This window comes from Macaca thibetana, chromosome 9 (assembly GCF_024542745.1).
Source record: "Macaca thibetana thibetana isolate TM-01 chromosome 9, ASM2454274v1, whole genome shotgun sequence".
Lineage (NCBI taxonomy): Eukaryota > Metazoa > Chordata > Mammalia > Primates > Cercopithecidae > Macaca > Macaca thibetana.
In genome coordinates this window covers 35,003,233-35,028,068 of record NC_065586.1, presented here as the reverse complement: position 1 = coordinate 35,028,068, position 24,836 = coordinate 35,003,233, and the positions used below count along the sequence as shown (strand labels likewise).

General features: G+C 43.4%; 1 protein-coding gene and 1 long non-coding RNA gene across 6 annotated transcripts in view; one reads left to right on the top strand and one right to left on the bottom strand.

The window, feature by feature from the left end:
- The window catches only part of LOC126962990 (uncharacterized), a 117,736-nt gene extending 93,997 nt beyond the window's left edge, over positions 1–23,739 (top strand). For 3 of the 5 annotated variants that reach the window (XR_007728879.1, XR_007728881.1, XR_007728880.1), the window contains 3 exons: positions 6,566–6,689; positions 14,170–14,289; positions 23,534–23,739. This is a non-coding gene — a long non-coding RNA (uncharacterized LOC126962990). Of the gene's footprint in view, positions 1–6,565; positions 6,690–14,169; positions 14,290–18,785; positions 22,642–23,533 lie in introns of those variants that run through there. The other 2 variants (XR_007728882.1, XR_007728883.1) reach the window with 2 other exon arrangements.
- CCNY (cyclin Y) overlaps positions 1–24,836 on the bottom strand; it is an 876,528-nt gene that overhangs the window by 318,584 nt on the left and 533,108 nt on the right. The gene's annotated exons all lie outside the window — the stretch shown is intronic.

Here is a 24,836-nt window from a genome sequence, read left to right as displayed (position 1 = left end):
CCTGACCAACATGGCAAAACCCCGTCTCTACTAAAAATACAAAAATTAGCAGGGCATGATGGCATGTGCCTGTAATCCCAGCTACTTAGGGGGCTGAGGTGGGAAGATCACTTGGACTTGGGAAGTGGAGGCTGTGGTGAGCTAAGATTGCCCAACTGCACTCCAGCTTGAGTGACAGAGTGAGACCTTGTCTCAAAAAACAAACAAATGAAAAAACAACAAAAAGAGACATTAAATTTTAAGATGTTAAATTTTATGCTATGTGTATATTGCCACAATTAAACATAAATTTTGAAAAAGGAGTTAGCATACATTAATTCATTCAAAAAACATTTCTTTTGTGTTTATTATATATCAGACTCTGTTCTTGGCAGCAGGGATGAGGGGCTGAACAAAACAAAGTTTTGGCTTTCATAGAACTTGTGTCCTAGTATATAGTATATGATAGCAGACATAGCTTTGCTGTCCACCCAATCAAGTGCATCATTTCAGGTTATTGGTTTTCATAAAATAAATGTATTACCCAGAAAATCTGCAACTTGACCCATTTCAATGACGAATATATCTGAAGCTTAAATATCTTAATTCTAAAACAGCATAATGATTACAATGATCACAATGTTTTAAATCAGGCCAGGCATGGTGGCTCACAGCTGTAATCCCAGTGTTTTGAGACGCTAAGGCAGGAAGGTTGCTTGAGCCCAGGAGTTGGAGGCTGCAGTAAGCTATGATCATGTCACCGCACTCCAGCCTGGGTGACAGACCAAGACTCTGTCTCTAAACAATAAAAAATAAATTTTAAAAATTGGTCTATCTCTAATCTCTTTTGGATGTGGTTTTGTTGTTTGTTTGTTTTGAGACAGAGTCTCGCTCTGTCACCCAGGCTGGTGTGCGGTGACACAATCTCGGCTCACTGCAGCCTCTGCCTCCCAGGTTCAAGTGATTCTCATGTCTCAGCCTCCTGAGTAGCTGGGATTACAGGCATGTAGCATCATACCCGGCTAATTTGTTGTTGTTGTTGTTGTTGTTGTTGTTGTTTTTAATTTTGAGATGGAGTCTCGCTCTCCCTTGCCCAGGCTGGAGTGCAGTGGCGCGATCTCGGCTCACTGTAAGCTCCGCTTCCCAGGTTCATACCATTTTTCTGCCTCAGCCTCCCAAGTAGCTGGGACTACAGGTGCCCACCACCATGCCAGGCTAATTTTTTTTGTATTTTTAGTAGGGACGGGGTTTCACCGTGTTAGCCAGGATGGTCTCTATCTCTTGACTTTGTGATCCATCCGCCTCAGCCTCCCAAAGTGCTGGGATTACAGGAGTGAGCCACCGCGCCCAGCCAATTTTTGTATTTTTAGTAGAGAAGGGGTTTCCTCTGTTGGCCAGGCTGGTCTCGAACTCCTGGCCTCAAGTGATCCACCTCACAAAGTGCTGGGATTACAGGCGTGAGCCGTGTCTCCCAGCCTGCAATGACCTAATTTTTAACAAAGATGATCACATGGAAAGTTATTTTAGAACAATTTGTTTATCAGTTAGACTGCCAGCTAAGTCATCTTCTACTAAAGTTACTTCAGGCACTGAGAAATATTTTCCATTGTTTTTTTTTTTTCTGATGTTTGTGGAGAGTTAGAGTGGCCCCAAAGGATGACCTCCAGATAATAGGGACATGGCATATATCCTAATCAAGAATGTGAGTGCCAAGAGGTTAGGAATTATTTTTCTTTGCTTGGATTTTAATAACTACTGGCTAAACATCAGACATAAGAAAGTACTTGAGGCCAGGCCTGATGGCATGCACTTGTGGTACCAGCTACTTGGGAGGCTGAGGCAGGAGAATTGCTTGAGGCCAGGAGGTTGAGACCAGCCTGGGCAACATAGCCAAGCCCCGTTTCTAAAAAAAAAAAAAAAAAAAAAAAAAAAAATTTTTTTTAATTAGCAGGAGCTGGGTGTGGTGGCTCATACCTGTAATCCTAGCAGTTTGGGAGGCTGAGGTGGGAGGACTGCTTAAGCCCAGGAGTTCAAAACCAGCCAGAGCAACAAAGTGGGACCTCGTCTCTACAAAAAAAAAAAATAATAACCAAGTGTGCTGGCATGTGCCTGTAGTCCCAGCTACTCAGGAGACTGAGATGGGTGGATCACTTGAGCCTGGTAGGTTGAGGCTGCAATGCGCTATGATCATGCCTGTGAATAGCCAATGCACCCCAGCCTGGGTGACAAAGCAAGGCCCTGTCTCAAAAAGAAAAAAAAAGAAAAGAAATTAGCAGAGTGTGGTCTTGTGCATATAGTCCCAGCTACTGGGGAGGCTCAGATGGGAGGATCACTTTCAGCCCAGGAGTTAGAATCTGCAGTGTGCTATGATCACATCTGTGAATAGCCACTGCACTACAGCCTGGACAACATATCAAGACCCCATCTCTCTTTTAAAAAAAAAAAAAAAGGATACTTGATGAAGCCAGATTGGCTATGACACTAAATAACATTGTAAGGGATATTATTGGGATATTAAATGTATAATGTGCTTGGATCCCCCGACACATATATGACCTTTCCCTACTCTGTTGGCATCATGCATCTGCCTCAGGCAGGATTACAATTTTTGTGTCAAGAAGGCAAGGCCAGGCGCAGTGGCTCATGCCTGTAATCCCAACACTTTGGGAGGCCGAGGCAGGTGAATCACCTGAGGTCAGGAGTTCAAGATCAGCCTGGTCAACATGGTGAAACTCCATCTCTACTAAATACAAAAAATTAGCCTGGCGTGGTGGCGCACACCTGTAGTCCCAGCTACTCAGGAGGCTGAGGCACAAGATCAGGCCACTGCACTCCAGCCTGGGAGACAGAGTGAGACTCCTTTAAAAAATAAAGAAAAAAAAGGCAAAGAGAAAGAGTAAATGTTTGATTTTGCAAAATAGGCTTTTGAAGAGATAGGGTTTTCTAAATTCCAAGTGTTCCGTCTTTATTCGAATTAAATAATTAATTAAATTATTTTTTTTTAGTGAAATAGGGTCTCTGTCACCCAGGCTGGGGTGCAGTGGTGCAATCATAGTTCACTGCAGCCCCCAATTCTTGGGCTCAAGTGATCCTCCTGCCTCAGCCTCCTGAGTAGCTGGGACTACCAGCATGAAACACCATGCCCAGCTAATGTGTTAACTTTTTGTAGACATATTGCACAGCCTGATGTTGAACTTGTGGCCTCAAGGATCCTCCTGCCTTGGCCTCCCAAAATGCTGGGACTACACGTATGAACCACCACACTAGGCCCCAAATGCTTTTTTTTTTTTACTGAGACAGACTCTCACTCTGTTGCCCAGGCTGAAGTACAGTGGCATGGTCTCGGCTCACTGCAACCTCCCCCGCCCAGGTTCAAGCAATTCTCCTGCCTCAGCCTCCTGAGTAGCTGAGATTAAAGGTGCGCACCACCACGCCCAGATAATTTTTCTATTTTTACTAGAGACAGGGTTTCATCATGTTGACCAGGCTGGTCTCAAACTCCTGGCCTCAAGTGATCGGCCCACCTCTGCCTCCCAAAGTGCTGGGATTACAGGTAGGAGCCACTGTGCCTGGCCTCTCCCTCTTTATGTTTTGAGACAAACTTGGCTGGGTCATAGATTGTTATAATGGCCTTATTTTTTTGTTGTTGTTTGAGACAGAGTCTCACTCTGTCGCCAGGCTAGAGTGCAGTGGCGCAATCTCGGCCCACTGCAACCTCCACCTCCCTGGTTCAAGCGATTCTCCTGCCTCAGCCTCCCAAGTAGCTGGGATTACAGGCACGTGCCACCACACCTAGCTAATTTTGGTATTTTTAGTAGAGATGGGTTTTCACCATGTTGACCAGGATGGTCTCGATCTCCTAACCTCATGATCTGCCCACCTCAGCCTCCCAAAGTGCTGGGATTGCAGGCGTGAGCCACCATGCCCAGCCTAATGGCATTATTTTTAAGCAATGGATGATCCTTTGAAAAAAATTTAAAGGAAAACAGCAATTTACTTCAAACCAGAGTGCAAGGGAGCTCGTGGAAGTAGAAGGGAAAACAGGAAGAGCCTTTCCCTTCCACGTCTGAGCACAGAACTTTTCTCCTCTAGCCAAAGAATGCTGGGTGGAGAGGATGTCCCATGGGGAGATGTCTGATGGGTCAAGATGACAGATTTTGGAGATTTCCTACAACTTGCCTGGTGTTTTTCTCAAAGACTCAGTAACCACCTTTGGAATTACATTCGTGTTTATAATTTCAAGTTCAACGCATTACATAATCAGTGTCAGAATTCGTTATTCAGGTGGCTCCTGTGAGCCTGCACCCGACCCTCCACTCCTACCCCCATCTGGCTTCCCCGGCACATGGAAAGGTTTAACGCAAAGGATTCTTTCCTTGAAGAGCACGCATTGTTACTTTTTAAAAAGCATTAAATGTGTTATGTTGTTTTAAGGAAGTAAGAAACATTTCTTTTAGAGAAGTGATTACATCTCATATAGGGCTCATTTTGGGATCATGATTTAAGGCAAATCCAGACTGAGCACGGTGGCTCAAACCTGTAATCCCAGCGCTTTGGGAGGCCGAAGCAGGTGGATCACTTGAGGTCAGGAGTTCAAGACCAGCCTGGCCAACATGGCGAAACCCCGTGTCTACTAAAAATATTAAAAGTCACCACTAAAAACAGAAAAAATTAGCCAGGGGTGGTAGCACAAGCCTGTAATCCTAGCTACTCGGGAAGCTGAGGCAGAAAAATCGCTTGAACCTGGGAGGTGGAGGTTGCAGTGAGCCGAGATTGCGCCACTGCACCACAGAGCCAGACTCCATCTCAAAAAAAAAAAAAAAAAAAAAAAAAAAAAAAAAGAAAGAAAGAAAGAGAGAAATTCACTGGATTTAGGATGTCATTTCGGTTTCTTTATCAATTTGGCTCCCTCTAGAGGTCAGTTAGCAAATTTTAGTCAGCGTGACTTAACACCTTCGCCCTCTTTTAAAACAGAATAATTTCTCCTAGGAAGGTTTTGGGGAAAATGATTGAAATTGATTAATAGAGTCTATTTTTTTAGCAAACATTATATTTAATTTTTGCTTAAAATTACTAAGACTGGCCGGGAGCGGTGGCTCAAGCCTGTAATCCCAGCACTTTGGGAGGCCGAGACAGGCGGATCACGAGGTCAGGAGATCGAGACCATCCTGGCTAACACGGTGAAACCCCGTCTCTACTAAAAAAAATACAAAAAAGTAGCCGGGCCAGGTGGCGCGCGCCTGTAGTCCCAGCTACTCGGGAGGCTGAGGCAGGAGAATGGCGTAAACCCGGGAGGCGGAGCTTGCAGTGAGCTGAGATCTGGCCACTGCACTCCAGCCCGGGCGACAGAGCAAGACTCCGTCTCAAAAAAAAAAAAAAAAAAAAAAATTACTAAGGCTGCCAGGTTTACCAAATAAAAATACACGACACCCAGTAATATTTACATTTCAGATTTAAAAAATTATTTTTAACCTAAGAATGTCCCAAATACACTAATCTAGCAACTCTGTGTATCTCTGTATATCTGTATATAGAGACATACACTATATATACAGTATTTTACTCCTTATTTGTTGAATGAGGATTCTGAGGATCAAAACATCCAACTCCAGCCTCTCATTTTCCCATGTTCCCATAGCCTGTTCTTGTTTTTTCATTCTAAGTTTTCTTCTAAGTTCTCAAAAGAAATCAGATCATAGGTCTGGTCAGATAACTTGATTTTAAGCTTCAAAGATCCTGAGATACTGAAGGAAGCCAAAATATTTCACCCCAAAATATCCTTTGCTGACATATTTTGAGATAGTTCTTCAGAGAGCCAAGCAGCCCTGCAAAGCTGTCGTCTGTGTGGAACTTTGCATCTGTAAAGCAAACCTGCATCCCTGCAGCCAGGTTCTCTGAGGTCCTCCCTGATCCAGATCTAGGAAAGATGAACTGAGAGTCTGACATCTCTGAAGATCTGAAAGGAATATTTCCCACCTCTTCTCTCTGAGGGCTGCTACCCGTGAGGTTTCAGTTGCGTAACAAGACCACCTTTGCTAGCCAGGCGTCCTCTTCTCTCCCATCCATAATCTATTTTGCCACTGTCACCTGACTTACCACCATAACCTTTCTGAGCCCATGCTCGAAGGCCCCATTCTTTCTGTAATCTCAAAATGGTAGAAAAGTCTGGGCCCAGTGGCTCACGCCTGTAATCCCAACACTTTGGGAGGCCCAGGTGGGTGGATCACTTGAGGTCAGGAGTTCAAGACCAGCCTGGCCAACATGGCCAAATCCCATATCTAATAAAAATACAAAAAATTAGTCGGGTGTGGTGGTGGAGTATTCCCAGCTACTCTGGAGGCTGAGGCACGAGAATCACTTGAACCTGGAAGGTAGAGGTTGCAGTGAGCCAAGATGGCGCCACTGCACTCTAGCCTAGGCAGCGGAGTGAGACTCCGTCTCAAAAAAAAAAAAAAAAAAAAAGGCAGAAAAGCTTCTGTGCTCCACTGGGAAGCTGGGGTAATCGCTCCGTGATTTTCCCCTGTGCGTATTAATAGATTTGCATGCTTTGTCTCTTAATAATCTGCCTTTGTCTGTTGATGTTCAGCAAAGCTTCGTGAAGTTTCCCTTGGCCCCTACAGTGTTGGCGTCATAGACAGGATACTAAAGCTGCTCTACTTTTCTGGAAGCCACAGTCCAGGGAACCCAGGACCTGTCAAAGCATCAGAAGGGTAAGAAATTCCTACCAGTCAGCCTCCCGGCCTCTCTCCGTGAAATCCAATCAAGCAGACAGCAGAAATCACTGTTTGTCTCTTTCCCCTTTCCTAAAATCTTGATTAACTGGAGAAAAGGATTTGTGTGACTAGTCTTGGGTTAAGTAGCAATTCTGGTGTACTTTTAGGCATGAATATTCATATCGTCTGATCCTTTCTCTCTCAGAGTCTTTTCCATTGTATTTCGTTATGGATCTGTCATAAAGAGGGGTGCCATAGGGTAGAACATGGACCTAGAACCCCCAGAAGCGCACTGTGCCCGCTGGCCCTGCAGTTTTTTTGTTTGTTTGTTTGTTTGTTTTGAGACAGAGTCCCGCTCTGTCACCCAGGCTGGAATGCAGTGGCGTGATCTTGGCCCACTGCAACCTCCGCCTCCCGGGTTCAAGTGATTTTCTTGCATCAGCCTCCTGAGTAGCTGGAATTACAGGCATGCGCCACTGTGCCTGGCCAATGAGTCCTATTTATAAGGTGCTTTTGTTGTCTCAACCTTGCTGCTTGGTTAGTCCTGGGAAAGTCCAATCCCAGGAGGGCCTGCCTGGTGTCACAGCTTAAATAGGTGTGTGACTGGCGGCCCCCCACAAATTTGTGGGATACTAGAGGCACTGTATGTAAAAACACCATCCTTTATCATCTGTGGCACCATGAACCTTTTGCTGCCTTAGTCTATTCTTGGGAGTGAATTTGTGAGGATGGGGATCGTTGAGGCTGCCTATTCTATGCCCTCTCCAAGAAGTACCTCTTGTTTATTGGTAAAAACTTAATTGAAACCGGGAAAATTACCTCCTGGGCATTCCATGAAGAGGCTTGTTAGATTGAGTTGCTATTTGTGTAAGTACATCTCAGGAAATTCTTTTTTTTTTTTTTTTTTTTTTTGAGACAGAGTCTCACTCTGGCACCCAGGCTAGAGTGCAGTGGCTCGATCTCGGTCCCCTGCAACCTCCGCCTCCTGGGTTCAAGCAATTCTCCTGTCTCAGCCTCCCAAGTAACTGGGATTACAGAGGCGCACCACCATACCCGGCTAATTTTTGTATTTTTAGTAGAGACAGGGTTTCACCATGTTGGCAGGCTGGTCTCAAACTCCTGACCTCAAGTGATCCACCCACCTCGGCCTCCCAAAGTGCTGGGATTACAGGCTTGTGCCACCGTGCCTGGCCACATCTCAGGAAATTCTAATCATCAGTGGCCAAAAGATTGATTCTTTAAATTGCAAAGGCCCCCTAAACTGAAACTATTTTAGAGACCTCTCATTCCAAACAAGTGCCTTATTTGCGTTTAGGGAAAGATCAAATTAAAAGAAAGGCACTAATAGTATCATGGCTAGCCTTAACATTTTCCTAACAAAAGTTTCAGAACAAAAATCTGACAGAAAACAAAATTAAAATCCTTTGTACACTCAAATTGCCTGCTTTGGATTCCCTGCAGAACTTGTAGTGGCAGCCACTCCACCTTGTGGCCTAGGAGTTAAAATTCTGTGCTTTCACCACTGTGGACTGGGTTCGATTCCCAGTTAGGGAGCCACTTCCTTTTGGTTAAAAGGTTCAAAACCCCAAAATATTGGCTGTTTTTCCTGGTTGAAATCTGATAATAAGAGATTATTATCTCTTATTATTATCTCAGTAAGGGCTTCAGCTACGTGAGACAGATAAACTTTAACCTGTTCCATTTACATAAACACAGTTTAATCCACCTATCCTTTTAACCTAGTGAGTTTTACCAGTCTCATGGCTATAATTTTGAAATCAAAGCTGTAAGGCCTTTATTTACTTCTGCATGTTTTTTTTTTTTTTTTCTTTTCTTTTTTTTTTTTTTTTTGTTTGAGACGGAGTCTCACTCTGTCGCCCAGGCTGGAGTGCAGTGGCGCTATCTCGGCTCACTGCAAGCTCTGCCTGCCAGGTTCAAGCGATTCTCCTGCCTCAGCCTCCTGAGTAGTTGGGATTACAGGCACCCACCACCACACCCAACTAATTTTGTATTTTTAGTAGAGATGGGGTTTCTCCATGTTGATCAGGGTGGTCTTGAACTCCTGACCTCAGGTGATCCACCAGCCTTGGCCTCCCAAAGTGCTGGGATTACAGGCGTGAGCCACTGCGCCCAGCCATCTGCATGTATTTTTATATACACATGTTTGCTTGTATATTGTCTACATGGTGCCAAATTGACTTATAAGTAAATTAGCATTTATAAATTAAGTAAATGAGCCCAAATTATTTTCAAATTCATGCAACTTTAATAACCTTTGATAAATAAAGCCAGTTTTAATATTGTTGATACAATAAAATAAAAACATCGTCTGAATTTAATTTAGACATTCTGCCTGAGTTTAGACGGGTTTATACTGTCTCCATGATGTTTTAAGGTTGTAAACCTGTTAACAGCTTCTGTAATTTTTCCTGTTGTTGTTGTTGTTTTTGAAACATGGTCCTGCTCTGTTGCCCAGGCTGGAACACTACAGCCTTGGCCTTCCAGGCTCAAGTTATCCTCTCACTTCAGCCTCCCAAGTAGCTAGGACTACAGGTGCATGCCTCCATACCTGCCTAAATTTTTTTTTTTACTTTTTGAAGGGATGGCGTCTCCTTATGTTGTCCAGGATGATCTTGAACTCCTGGGCTCAAGAGATCCTCCCGCCTCAGCCTCCCAAAGTGCTAGGAGATATTTTTGAAACTTGCTTGATTGGTCTGTGACTTTATGACTTAGGTTTGGAGCCATTTGATTCTGGAGTCTACACAGTGGCCATGGTGAGGCCTGGGGACCCACGTGTGTCTGCAGTGCCTGGGCCCATCTTCCCTGGCCCAGCAGGATTTCCTGGCCATTCCGGGAAGGGTTGGGTCCTCTGGGTATTGTCTTTACAGCTTTGGCCTCTGTCCTGGGCTCTGCCCCTGATACATAGCAATTAAAATGACTTACTCCCTAGGTTTTTCACTGAAAAATAGGGCTACTAAGAGTTAAAATTATTGTTAATATATAACTAAAACTAGAACTGAGAGAAACACTTCTGTATACAGAGTGTATAAGAAAAGTATGTGTTTTTGGTGAGGAGGGCGATAGGAAAGGCATGAGAATGTGGTTTTTGCTACAGGAAAAGTAATTTTGTCTAGTTTAGATGAATAGATATAGAAAGTTGGGGGGGAAGAATGAGAAAACTTGGAAGAGGTTATAAAAGGTAAACAGAAATCTTACTTTGTGTGGTCAAAGTTGATTGAAATTGGATGCATCTATTTATAAGGCTTTGTTGAAATTGGCCTAACTATTAATAATACACTAATACAGCATAACATGGTAGCTCACGTCTGTAATTCCAGCACTTTGGGAGGCCAAGGCGGGGAGATCACTTGAGTCCAAGAGTTCGAGACCAGCCTGGGCAACATGGAAAAACCCCGTATCTACTAAAAACGCAAACACTTGCTGGGCATGGTGGTGCACCTCTGTAATCCCAGCTGCTTGAGAGGCTGAGGCAGGAGGATCACTTGAACCCGGGAAGTGAAGGTTGCAGTGAGCTGAGATCACGCCGCTACTCTCCAGCCTGGGCAACAGAGCAAAACTCTGTCTCAAAACCAAAACAAAACAAAACGCTAATGCAAAAGTAGAAGTTGGTTTTCTCTTTTGAATGAGATTTTCGTGTAGTATTAATAAAAGCAAAAGGTTTTGTTTACCTTTGAGATAAACTGTAAAAAAGGGGAGAAGGAGAGACAGATCCTGTTGGTCTGATGCTATCTTTATTAGGTCTTTTGATCGTTTGAAAAACTGAGTGTCTCTCCATCAAAGAGTAAAGGTTTTTGCTTTTTGAAATCTGAATTATCACTTTAGCTCAATGAATATTACTTTGCAGTGACCTGTACTCCTATTTTGATCAAGTGTTTTAAACCTTTCATATCGGATAAACATCCCAAAGTCAAATTTTAAATTCTAAAATTGTCCTTTTAACCTCGAACTAACTTTTAGAGGTTCCAAAAAGGACTCCTGGGAGTCCAAGAGAGATGTGTTAGGCGTATGTACTACGTAAATAACTATATGGGAAGCATTGTTAAATGAGAAATGGTATTTAACCTTCTCTGAGTTATATTTATATAAATGTATTATCAATATGTGCTCCAAAATTGTATGAGATTCCTAAAATTCTTATGTGTCTCAGTATTTGTTATCAGTCATAAATATCACTATTATGTCAATTTTTGGTTTTTATTTTTGTTTTTAAGAGACAGAGTCTCACTCCGTCACACAGGCCAGAGTGCAGTGGTGTGTTTCTTACCCAGACTGGTCTTGAACTCCTGGCCTCAAAGGATCGACCTGCTTCAGCCTCCCAAAGTGTTGGGATTACTGGCGTGAGCCACTGTGCGTGGCCGATGATTATGTTTTTTGTTTCTTTGTTTTTGAGTTGGGGTCTCACTCTGTCGCCCAGGCTAGAGTGCAATGGCGCCATCTCGGCTCACTGCAACCTCCGCCTCTCGGGTTCAAGTGATTCTCCTGCCTCAGCCTCCCAAGTAGCTGGACTTACAGGCGCCCACCACCAAGTCCAGCTAATTTTTGTATTTTTAGTAGAGATGGGGTTTCTCCATGTTGGTCAGGCTGGTGTTGAACTCCTGACCTCAGGTGATCCCCCCACCTCGGCCTCCCAAAGTGCTGGGATTACAGGCGTGAGCCACTGCACCTGGCCCGTATTATGTGAAACTGTAGTATGCTGCAGCACTGTGCAGGCCTGAGTCCCTGGTCACAGTGGGTGAGGAAAAGAAGAGCCTCTACTGAAGCAGTTCTCAGCCCTGTCAGGGTATCTTAGTCCATTTTCTGTTGCTTATAACAGAATACCTGCAACTGGGAAATTTCTAAAGGAAAGGAGTTTACTTCTTACAGTGGAAGCTGAGAAGTCCAAGGTCAAGGGTCAGCACCTGGTAGGAGCCTTCTTGCGGGTGGGGACTGGGGAGTTGTGAGGGTGTCGCCCGGTGGAACCTGTGAATGGGTTCATGGGCTAATCCATTCATGAGAGCAGAGCCCTCATGACCCAGTCGCCTCTTAAAGGCCCTGCCCCTCAAGACTGCCACATTGGGGATTCAGTTCCAACACCTGGCATTTGCCAGACACGTTAAACCACAGCACTGGGTAACAGAATTGTCTGTAGAGCTTTGTAAAAATACACGTTTCCTAGAGTTTCTGATTGAGTAGCACAGGCTTCAGGCACAAGCCTCTCTGGTTTCACTCCTATACAGAGGTCCTTCCTCCGTCCTGTTCGTGTGTGTTTAGAAATCTAACAGATGATTCCTAACAATACTCATTACTGCTGGTTCCCATCTGAATGTGTTTGGGCATCCTGCCACCAGAACCAGTTGGTGACAATTCTAAATCCATTTAATGTTCTGAATGTGTGGCTCCAGAAATTCCTTCTTAAACCTCTTTTGCTTCTCTGCCTCAGGGGCTGTCATTACTGCAACATTTTGTGGCAAGTTCCAAAGACAGATAAGAAGGCTGTCTTCAGTTCCTGTCCTGCCTTCCCTATAAAGTATCTGATTTCTGAATTTTTTTTTTTTTTTAAAGAGAGAGGGTCTCACTCTGTTGCCCAGATTGAAGTACAGTGGTGCAATCATAGCTCACTGTGACCTTGAACTTCTGGCCTCAAGTGATCCTCCTGACTCAGCCTCCCGAGTAGCTGGGACCACAGGTGCATGCCACAATGCTTAGCTAATTTATTTATTTATTTATTTATTTATTTGAGATAGAGTTTCGCTCTTGTTGCCCAGGCTGGAGTGCAATGGTGAGATCTCGGCTCACTGTGACCTCCACCTCCTGCATTCAAGCGATTCTCCTGTCTCAGCCTCCCCCATTACAAGCATGTGCCACCATGCCTGGCTAATTTTGTATTTTTGGTAGAGATGGGGTTTCTCCATGTTGGCCAGGCTGGTCTTGAACTCCCGACCTCAGGTGATCTGCCCAACCCAGTCTCCCAAAGTGCTGGGATTACAGGAGGGAGCCACTGTGCCCAGCCTGCCTGGCTAATTTTTTAAGTAGAGATAGTGTCTTGCTTTGTTGCTCAGGCAAGTCTCAAACTCCTGGCCTCAAGTGATCCTCCCACTTCGGCCTCCCAAAGCTCTGGGACTACAGGTGTGAGCCACTGTGCCTGGTGTGGTGTCTTCTTACCTCAAATGGGAGCTTTGTGATTGCCTGATAGCCAGGCTCATAGTAGAACCACAGGCTCCAGAGATTCCCATTCCATGGGAAAAGCAGAATAGGGTCTTAATCAATCCATAGGTGACTGTCAAGGATCCCTCCCCCTCCCACGAAAGTTGCCAATTTCTCTTTTTAAATTAGTGCATATTCTAGACCTCGGTGGTAAAATGGAGAGAGACTCCAATGAGATACCTCCCCAAAATTCACAACAAAATAGAGAGGTGGTTTAAAAGCAGAAAAATAATGCAGTGGCAATTACAAAAGGTACTTGTGGATAGGGCATGGAGGGATTGGTCTTACTTGTATCATAATCTTAAAAAATTCCCATCAAGAGTAAGAGTGACGTGGGAGAGTCCCACTATCCTCTTGACCAAGCAGGTTCTAGGTGCTCCTGACTCATCCCATTCCCACTCCCAGCAGCAGTATAAGGGGAACAGATGTCGTGCTCGCCTCAGCAGCACGTATACTAAAATTGGAATGATACAGAGAAGATTCACGTGGCCCCTTTAAAAATATTTAATAAAAAGGCAGGGCGAGGTGGCTCATGCCAATAATCCCAGCACTTTGGGAGGCCGAGGCAGGCAGATCACTTGAGGTCAGGAGTTCGAGACCAGCCTGACCAACATGGTGAAATGCCATCTCTACTAAAAACACACAAAAATTAGCTGGGCGTGGTGGCACGCGGCTGTAGTCCCAGCTACTCAGGAGGCTGAGGCAGGAGCATCGTTTGAACCCGGGAGGCGGAGGTTGCAGTGAGTCGAGATCATGCCACTGTACTCCAGCCTGGGCAACAGAGCAAGACCTTGTCTCAAAATAAATAAATAAATAAATAAATAAATAAGAGGAACAGAGGTGAGTGGCAGTGGGGAATTCCTTAAGAATCACCCTAATATACCCAACAAGAAAGAGGCGGGCCACACAGAGACATAGGAATCCAAGGATGAATTTTGCGCAAGAACAGAAATTGCGGCGTTCCACTTGCCATTTTGTTGGCTCTCCCCGGGTTGGGAGGAAAGCTGGAGAAAGTGGTTCCAGTTTTTGGCATCTATGGAGATAATCGTATTTTTCCTTCTTAACAAATGAATATGAGTTATATTCATAGATTTCTTAACATTTTTGCATTAAAATTTTTTTTTGTTTTTGTGTTCCTGAGGTGAATCTCACTTAGTTGATCTATATTACTATTTAAATGTACTTTGAAATCATCTTTATGAATATTTTATTCAGAATTTTGGCTCTCATATTTAAAAATGAAATTGGTCTGTAACACTTTCCCCCTCTCCAGCAGCTGGATCCATGGGCTTGGCAGCCACAGTGATCATGAACTTCCAGCTATGTCCTAGAGTCATTTCTCTCTGAGGATGTCAGGAGGAACCCCAAAATGTCATCAAGACACTGGCTGCAGGTAGGCCTCCTGTTTCTGCCACTGCTCCTACCGCCACTATTTGGCTGTAAGTTCCTGCCATCACAGTTGGCGTGCACATGCACGCAGACTCACATTCACGCTTTGTGAGCGTGAACAAGTAGGTTCCCAGGGAAGCCTTTATCACACAGCAAATCCCACCGAACACTTCCACCTCCCACAAAAAGGAGCCCTGGAGTTACGAAATTCTCTCCTCTCCAATGCACGGGAGTGTTCAAGTTCTCCAAACCTGGGGGCGGCCAATGCTCAGGCTCTAGGCAAGCAGCTTCCACCCCAAGCACACCGATAGATTTCTCAACAGAAACAGGTCCTTTTTTTTTTCCTCTCAAAAGTATTCTGGTGCCAGCTACAAAAAATACATAAACTTTCCCGCCTTATAATAGTAGCTACAAAATAAATGCATGTGTTTTCAATGTATTTTAAGGAGATACGATATTAACATTTGGGTATATTTTATCGACAGAAGGGATTGTACTCGGTGTTGTCAACCCTTTACTTAATATTTTTTAAAAACTACAGATAGGTTGGGTGTGGTGGCTCACACCTGTAATCCCAGTACTTTGGGAGACTGAGGCAGAAAGATCACTTGAGGCCAGGAATTCAAGACCAGCCTGGCCAACACAGCAAGATCCTATCTCTACAAAAAAAAATTTAAAAATTAAAAAAAAACTATAAATAAAATCTCAAATGCATGCTCTATTACTTCACGGGTGGTGGTGGAGTCTGCAATCTGCAGTCTTGTGAATAAACATACCCCAACCGACGTTCAAAATAATGGGACCAAAGGTAAAATTGAATCACTAAAATCACAGTACAGATCTGCTTAGGTCAGACTCCACAATGCGGAAGCTGTGTCAGTTAGGAGTTGCATTCCCCTAGGAGTAACAGAAACCTCATGAGAGTGGCTTGAATAATAGAGTTTATTCTCATATAACAGCCCCGACATAGGAGGCCTTTCAGGAGCCAGTATGGCGGCTTCACATAAAAGCCACGCTGGAGTCCTTACGATGCTGTTTCTGCCTCTCCATCCTCAGAGTGTGACCTGTCATCAAGGTCACCTTGTAATTTAGGACGGCCTGGATCCTCCTCAGCCATCATGTTTGCAAGCTAGGCAGCAGAGAGGGCAAAAGTGAGCAGAACTGGCTTTTTTTTCTTCTTTTGGAGACAGTCTCACTCCTTCGCCCAGGCTGGAGTGCAGCGGCGCGGTCTGGACTCACTGCAGCCTCTAACTCCTGGGCACAAGGGATCCTTCCACCTCAGCCTCTGGAGTAGCTGGAACCACAGGCACCCACCACCACACCCGGCTAATTTTTGTATTTTTAGTAGAGAAGGGGTTTTGCCACGTTGCCCAGGCTGGTCTTAAACTCCTGGCCTCAAGCAATCCACACGCCTCGGCCTCCCAAACTGCTGGGATTACAGGCGTGAGCCATTGCACCTGGCCTATAGTGTTATTTTAGGAGCGTAAAACTAACACAAATGGTATAACTCTTAGATCAGTTTACAGTTTTTTTCTTATGGGAAACACGGTCCAGCATTGATCCTTTGGATCCACGTAGCTGTAATTCATGCATTTGAACTGTTGAATAGCATTCCTTTGTAGGAATAAGCTACAGTTACCCTTCCTTACCGAAGGACACTTAGGTTGTTTCCAACATTTTCTTTTATCTTTTTTTTTTTTTTTTTTTTTTTTTTGAGGCAGAGTTTTGCTCTTGTCACCCTGGCTGGAGTGCAGTGTTAAAATCTCAGCTCACTGTAGCCTCCGCCTCCCGAGTTCAAGCGATTCTCCAGCCTTGCCTCCTGAGTAGCTGGGATTACAGGCATGCCCCCAGCTAATTTTGTATTTTTAGTAGTATTTTTAGTAATTTTTTATTTTTAGTGGCCGGGCTGGTGATCCACCGGCCTCATATTCCTAAAGTGCTGGGATCACAGGCGCCCGGCTAAAATTTTCTATTATGAACATTGTTGCAGTAAACAGTCTCCTTGTATCAGCCTCCTTATTTGAGAGTCTCTCAGATATAAACCTAAGAGGTCTCCCAACATACCTGCCTCTTCAAGGCTGATAGATAGCGACCAATTTCTCTATAAAGATGCAATTTACATTCCAACTAGTAGTGTATGAGTCCCCATTCCTCCCTATCCTCCCAACACTAGGTGGTATTATAATTTTTCACCCATCTGCTGAATATGAAATGATAATTATTGTTTAAACTTCATTTCCTCAAAACAAGAAAGATTCAGCATATTTTCCTGTTTATTCATTGCTTTTTCCCTTTTGTAAACATTCAGTTTTCACCCATTTTGCATGTGGATTGTTGTATTTTTCCTTATTAATTTATGTTAGTTCTTAAGGCCGGGCATGGTGGCTCACACCTGTAATCCCAGCACTTTGAGAGGCCACAGTGGACAGATCACTTGAGGTCAGGAGTTCGAGACCAGCCTGGCCAACATGGTGAAACCCTGTCTCTACTAAAACTACAAAAAAAAAAAAAAATTAGCTGGGCATGGTGGCGGGTACCTTTAGTCTCAGCTACTGGGGGAGGTTGAGGCATGAGAATTGCTTGAACCTAGGAGGTGGAGGTTGCAGTGAGCTGAGATCACACCACTGCACGCCAGTCTGGGCAACAGAGTAAGACTCTGTCTAAAAAAATAAATAAAAATAAATAAAAATTAGGCTAGTTCTTGTTATATCTAGATAATAATCCTCTGCCAGTTTTATGTGATGAAAATATCTTCTAGTCTGTGGTTTGTCTCTTACCCTTGTTATGGTGTTATTTGTCATACAGCAGTTTTCTTTTTTAACATAGTTGATCTCTACCTGACTTTTCTCTATTGTTTGAGCTTTTCAATAATTTTTCAACAAATCTTAATCCTGATATAGACATTCTTCTAATTTCCTTCGAAAGTTTTAAAGTTTGATTGATAGAATGTATTTTTATTATTTATTTATTTATTTATTTATTTATTTTTGAGGCAGAATCTCGCTCTGTCGCCCAGGATGGAGTGCAGTGGTGTGATCTCGGCTCACTGCAACCTCTGCCTCCTGAGTTCAAGCGATTCTCCTGCCTCAGCCTCCTGAGTAGCTGAGATCACAGGCACACACCACAACGCTCAGCTAATTTTTGTATTTGTAGAGATGGGGTTTCACCACGTTGGCCAGGCTGATCTCGAACTCCTGACCTCAAGTGATCCACCCGCCTCAGCCTCCCAAAGTGCTGGGATTATAGGTGTGAGCCACTGGACCTGGCCAGAATGTATTTTATTAAATGAGGTATGTGCCTCATTTAATATATCATGTGCATAAGCAGTTATCCAGCACCGTTTATTGAACAGTCTGTTCTTTTCCTACTGGTTTGTAATGCCAGCTCTAGACATACCGTACTCAGCAAGTGGTTGTCACTCCTTTCTGTTTCATTGGTCTCACACTCTGCATCTGTTCCATATTACTCAAATCACAATCGTTTTCTAGAAAGTCTTGATACCTGGAAAGCAAGTTTCTCTCCTTATTTAAGTCATTTGACTTTTTACTGTGTTAGTCTCCTGTTGCTGTTATAACAAATTACCACAAACTTAGGGGCTGAAAACAAAACAGGTTTATTCTCTTGCAGCTCTGGAGCTCTGTGTTCCTCCTGGAGGCTCTTGGGAAGAATCCATGTCCTTGTCTTTTCTAGCTTCTAGAAGCTGCCTACATTTTTGGGCACGTGGCTCCTTCCCCTTCTGCGAGGCAGCAGTGCAGCATCTTCTGGTCTCTCTCTCTGCTCCTCTGGTCACATAGCCTCTTTCTCACTCTGACCATCCCACTGCCCTCTTAGAAGGACCCTAGTGATTGGCCTACCCAATAATCCAGGATAATCTCCTCATCTCAAATCCCTTAATTTAATCACATCTGAAAAGTCTTTTTTGCTATTGTAACATATCCACAGGTCCAGCCTTTAAGAGGTGGACATTTTCATGGCAGCCATGATTCAGTCACCACATTGGCCTTTCACAATTCACTGTGAGTTTTGAGATGTTTGCTGAGTTCTATGGAAAAAGAAGCCCTGTTAGGGTGTTGATTGGAGTAGTATTGAATTTATAGATTGATTTGAGAACTGACATCTTTAGAATACTGAGCTTTTCCATTTATAACATGGTTTCTCTATTTTGGCCTTCTTTTGTGCCCTTCAGTAAAGATTTACAATTTTTTCTGTAAAATTTTTGTATAGCCTTTGTTACGTTTATTCCTAGGTGCTGTGTATATGTTTTGCTGTTATGAACATGATTTTTTACTATTCAATTTCTACTTGTTTTTTGTAGGTATATAGGAATACTGTTAAATTTTAATTTACACATTTATCTTTTATTTAGCAAACTTACTGAATTTTATTTTGCTTTCTAACCTTTGTCTGCAGATTCTTCTGAATTTTGTATATGGACATTTTAATCTGTAAATAATGACAACTTGTTTTTTTTGTTTGTTCTTATCTTGTTGCACTAACTAGGCACTTCATTACAATATTGAATCATGCTTCTAACTACACTAATAAGTAAGCTGGTTGTACACTGTCAAGTTTTGGGAGTTCCTATCTGTATTAGTCTGTTCTCACACTGCTATAAAGAAATACCTGAGACTGACTAATTTATACATGGAAGAGGTTTAATTAACTCATGGCTGGGTTCCACATTGCTGGGGAGGCCTCAGGAAACTTGCAATCATGGCGGAAGGCAAAAAGGAAGCAAGCATCTTCTTCACAAGGCAGCAGGAAAGGGCGTCTGTGAAGCAGGAATTGTCAAACACTTACAAAACCATCAGATCTCGTGAGAACTCGTCACTATCATGAGAACAGCATGGGGAAAACCACCTCCATGATTCAATCATCTCCCACCAAGTCCTTCCCTCAACATGTGGGGATTATGGGGATTACAATGCAAGCTGAGATTCGGGTGGGGAGGCAGCCAAACCGTATCACTATCTATTCTTGGTTTGCCAAGAAGTTTGTCTTATAAATGTTTTGACAACAAGAAAGGGTGTTGAACCATAGCTAATGATTTTCTGCATCTAGTGAAATATGCTTTCTTTCTCTTTTTGAATGTTAGTCTGTTAATGTGTATCCCTAGGATAAACCCTACTTGATCGTACTGTAATATTTTAAATATATATCTGGGTTTAGTTTACTAACACTTTATTTAGATCTTTTGTATATTAGTTTATCAATTAGATTAGCATATACATTTTCTTTTATACTGGACTTTCCCAATTTTACTACAAATGTTTTACAAATCTCATAAAATAAATTAGGTTTCTTTTACTATTTTCTGTAACTTTTTTTTTTCTAGGATAGGAATCCATACCTTGAAATCTGATAGCACTCGCTTGTAAAGCTGAATGACCCTGGTGTTATTTTGTATAATTAATTTTTCTGAATGCTTATACTGTTCACGGTTTCTCTTTTCCCTTGAGTTGGCTTAGAAATTTATGATTTTCTAGAAAAATGGCCCAGCTTGTCTAAGTGATGTCACTGATCAGCACAAGGTGCTGCCAGAGGGTGGGCTCTGAGATGGACTTGGCATGCCCACAGGGGTTCATAAGGATGCTCCTGGGAGGGCAAGAGTCCAAGAGTGGGTGGAGGGAGAAACAGCTCCTGTGCTGGTCAAATGACCACCTCATCTGACCCCACAGGGAGCTCAGGAGCGAGATCGACCCTAGGTGTTGTCTGGCGGGGCCACCTGGGTCCGTTGCTGGATACAGACCTGTAAGCATCGGGTGAGGCAGCACCCAAAGGGACTGAGTTGAAAGCTGTGGGCTGACAGCACTCCCAGCAGCTAAGGGCAAGATCTTTTATGGCAGGGGAGCGGGGGATGTCCCAGTCTTCCCCACAGCCACCCCTGCCCGCCAGCTGCTCAGTCACATACATTAAGACGGTTAAGAGAGCAGCTCTTTGGAGGTTCTGGGGAGTGTGGGGGAGCCTCCTCCTGGGGATGTTTTTCTCTTTTGCTTTTTTTAGAGACAGGATCCCACTTTGTCACCCAGGCTGGAATGCAGTGTTGCCATCATAGCTCACTGCAACCTCCAACTCCTGGCCTCAAGGGATCCTCCTGCCTCAGCCTCCCAAGTAGCTGAGACTACAGGTGTATACCACCATACCTGGCCTATGGGAGAATTTAGAAGAGGAAGATTAATAGGACAAACCACAGCCCTTCCCACCACAGCTGGCCTCAGGCTGCGGTCCACACTCCTTGTCTCTTTCCTCTACATCTGTTCCCCATTCATCCATCCCTCAGCTGGCACATCTGCTGTTCTCAGCCGGGGTCACTGCACTTGAGGTGCCCACATGGATGGCCTGGGTGCCAAACATATGCTTCCAGTCTGGAGCAGAAGCCTTTCCTCCTCCTGGTAATGGTGGCCAGTCAGTGCCACCAGAGGGTGACTCCTCTTCCTGCTGCAAGGTCCCTTGGCACAAGGAGATTAAGTGCCCCAGTGGCACCTCCCCTGGCAAAAGTGTCCTCCTGGGACCAGGCCCTTTAGACCTGCAGAACCCAAACTTACAGTGATGGGAAATGCCAATTCCTTTCCCAGCTGGTCCCTGGGGGTGAGACAGGCAGGGCCTCTGGTCCCTAGGCCCATGCATTCTTCCCACTGAGCACTGCGTAAAGGTCTCTAAAGTGCAGCCTGTGTCCTGGAGGACGGCACCTCATGCCCTGAAAGTCCTGCCCTGGAGTGGGCCCTTCAGCCGCGCCTCTATCAGGTCCGCTGTTCTGTGGCTTCACTACAGGATCCTGTGTTCCTGGGCCACTCCCCCACCTCCCTTGCTGTAACATGGGTCCCAGGCCTGATGTGATGTTACGAGGTATCCCATGCCAGAGGATCAAACATTCTGTCTCTGTCCCTTCCAAGGTGGAAGAGGGTCCCTGTCACTGACTTGCCACCTAGTGGCTGGTTCTTCTCCAGTGCCAGTGAAGGGCACAGTACTGGTCTCTGCTGTTGGCAGATTGGATATTCAGTTGCATACATTGCTAGATTAGCTTGGCAAGTAGACGTATTAGTTCCATATTGCTGCATAACAATCCCCAAACTTAAGAGGCTTAACAGAGCATTTATTATCTCACAGTTTCTGTAAATCAGGAATCCGGCCCTGGCTTAACTGGGTCCTCTAACTAAGGGTCTTTCACAGGCTACAATCAAGATACTGGCCAGGGGCTGGACGCAGTGGCTCACACCCATAATCTTAGCACTTTGGGAGGCTGAGGTGGGAGGATCGTTTGAGGCCATGAGTTCGAGAACAGCCTGAGCATTATTTTTATTTAAAAATTTAAAAATGTGCCAGGTATGGCAATGGACACCTGTAGTCCCAGCTACTCGGGAGGCTGAGGTAGGATGATCACTTGAGCCCAGGAGTTTGATGCTGCAACGAGCTATGATTGCACCACTGCACTCCAGCCTGGGCGACAGAGTGAGACCTAGTCTTTAAAAGAAAAACAATAATAATAATAATAAATAAAATAAAATTATTGGTTAACTATAAATGGGAATGAATAATCTTACTGGGGTGATGGAAATGTTCTAAATCTGTATTGTGGTGATGATTATACAATTTGGTAAATTTGTTAAAAAATCATTGAATTGTACAGTTAAAATGGGTGAGTTTTATGGTGTAAAAGTTATACCTCAGTTAAGTTACAAATACACACCACATTAGTTGTAATGCTCTGTACAACCACAGAATGTCAGCAAAGACAGCCATGAAGGACTTTTTTCATAAACCAAATTTTCCAATGAAAATGCCACCAACCACTAGATGTAGCTGCCTTTTCACGACAAGAAGGCCTTTGTTCTGGGTCTCAGGGACTTGAAGTTATCAAACATCAGGAATAAGGAAATATTTGCAAGTATCAGCTTATTCAAATCGATCATGATTGAGCCTGTCAAATCATTTTATCCTTGGGTACAATTTAATAAGCAATTGCTTTTCTGCTAAGAAAAATAAGTGTCAATAAAACTTTTCAAATAACATGGAAAAATCTAAAGAAAATATAGCCTCTCCCTTCATTACTTCAGTTCTTTCAAGAATATTTAAATAATAAACTGGGTTATGGGACAGTAACCCTCCTAATGTACACTGAAAACCACAACCTTTTCTAAGCCAGTGATCATTTCTGTTAACTTGGTGCGGCCCTGTTAGGTGGAGAAGGGCAGAGGAAACTCCTATGGTGGAAAATTTTCAGTCAGTCACAGTTTTGGCACATTTATAAATAACATAAGTAAAACAAAATTTGCCCAAGTAAAGTCTTCATGTGTCAAAATCTTAATCTAGTTACCAGAATCAAAGTAGATGTCCCTGCCTTCATCACAGGCCAGTTTCAGCCTAAGACTTTTTTTCTCTTAAATGCTGGGCAAGCCTCAGAATGGCTTATTAAAAATACTGATGTTGAAGACATTCTGAAAGACAATTTTATGGGTTCATGACCTGAGTACTAAGAATCTAGAAGCTGTGTTCACAGGGATGAGGGAAAAAATAAGATCTGATGAACTCTTCTCTGAAATTAACATTTCACTGTGAATTTCATCACAGTGTCACAAATGTCAAGGTCAATGTGGAGAAAACAGAGGTTGCCAATCAAACAGAGGTCAAGTGACCTTGCCAAAGTGACACAGGGAGTTTTAACAGAAAAGCTAGGACCAGAACCCAGGTCTGGTGGCCGTCAGCCATGGTTCCTCCAGCCAAGCCCACACCCACTGTTCATTCTGCTCTTCACAGTGCCTGTAGCTTTGGGCTTTGTTGTTTTGTTTCTGTAGTTCTTTTTATCCAGGATGGATTTTTGAGAACATAGGTAATCACTGTCTGACTCATTTTAAAAATCAAAGTCATGAAACGGGTGTCTGGGATCCTAAATGCTCTAGAAGTATTCAAGTAATTGATTGTAGTGAAAATCCCTAAGAAACCACAGCTAATCTCAATGTCCTTTGGTGGGTAAAGTCTATACCAGCTGTGGAAGAGTCCCCGTAGATTGTCTGCTAAGCCCCTCCAGCAACCCAGTCTTCTTTATTGTTACATGGGATGTTCCCTGTATGAAATCTTCTGCCCGTACTCCAACTTCCCCTCCCTGCCCTCCAAACTGCCACAATCCTGTATTCCTGGAGCAACAGCAACCCAACATTTAATGATGTTAAGTCAGGTTACTTGACTAGAAAGACTAATAGGTTAGGCATGTTATACCCTTGATAAAGTAGATTTGTCTTCTACCCTGCTAGGTCTAAACTCCAATAAAATCCAGGTGGGTTACATCAATTCAGACATCTGGATAAAAGGATGAATGAAACCATGTACATAATACAGAACTATGCATGCCAGGAAAAGAAATTATACTGCCTAAAAGCTGCAACCTTCATGACATCAAATCTATTTTAACACTGGCTGGTTATGTGAGGAAAAGGCTAATAAAAAAAAAAATTCTGGCTGACCAAAGAAGTATGCATGTGTGTGTATTTATTTTTAAATTAATATTGAGATGGATTAATGTTCTAAAATTTGGACTTTTTAACATTATCTTATTCATAATATCATATATTATATCAAAAGTCTCTGAATAGAAACTGTTCAAAGGCATCTAATCTAATAATCATTACCATGTCACTAATCTAACCTCTAAGCAATTGCTAAATGCCATCAGTACCTTCATCTCCGATTACATTTTCATGATATTTCAAGCTACAATAACAAAACAGATGCTGATCTCGGCATTACTAAGCAACAGGATATGTATACTTTTTAGAGTATGAAAATATCACCGCTCTCCCACAGTCAATGATACTTATTTACCAAGAACTGTCAAAAACTTCTAGTGATATGGTTATGCTCATCCAATTCCCATGAGGCCAACACTGTGATCACAGGTTACAATAAAAACTAAAATGCCACCCACAGCCATGTCTGAGTGATACGTAAAACGCTTTGACTCTTTTCCACTATGTCCTTTTTTTTTTTTTTTTTGAGACAGAGCCTCATTCTGTCACCGAGGCTGGAGTGCAGTGGCGCAATCTCCACTCACTGCAAGTAATTCTTCTGCTTCAGCTTCCCCAGTAGCTGGAACTACAAGCGCGTGCCAACACACCCAGTTAATTTTTGTATTTTTATTAGAGATGGGTTTTTGCCATGTTGGCCAGGCTGGTCTCGAACTCCTAACCTCAAGTGATCCACCCGGCTCGGCCTCCCAAAGTGCTGGGATTATAGATGTGAGCCACCGCGCCTGGCCTCATTTTCCACTACATTCTAACCACCTAAAGTAACCATCATATGCAGTTAAAGCAAAACTGGTAATTTTACTGAGAAAAGATGGATTCATTTTAAAGTCACTTACTTGATAAAACTTTGTGGCCTGGAAGTAATGTCTAAAGTTCTTATGTCAAATAATTCAGTCTATTTGCAAGTAACTGTGTACTCTTAGAGAAAAATCTTTAAGTTAGATTCCCAAACCTTGTCAAATTATTGCCCCTTCCCCACAGTTAACCCAAGACTCCCCAGAGTTACTCTGAATATAATTTACCAAATTAGATC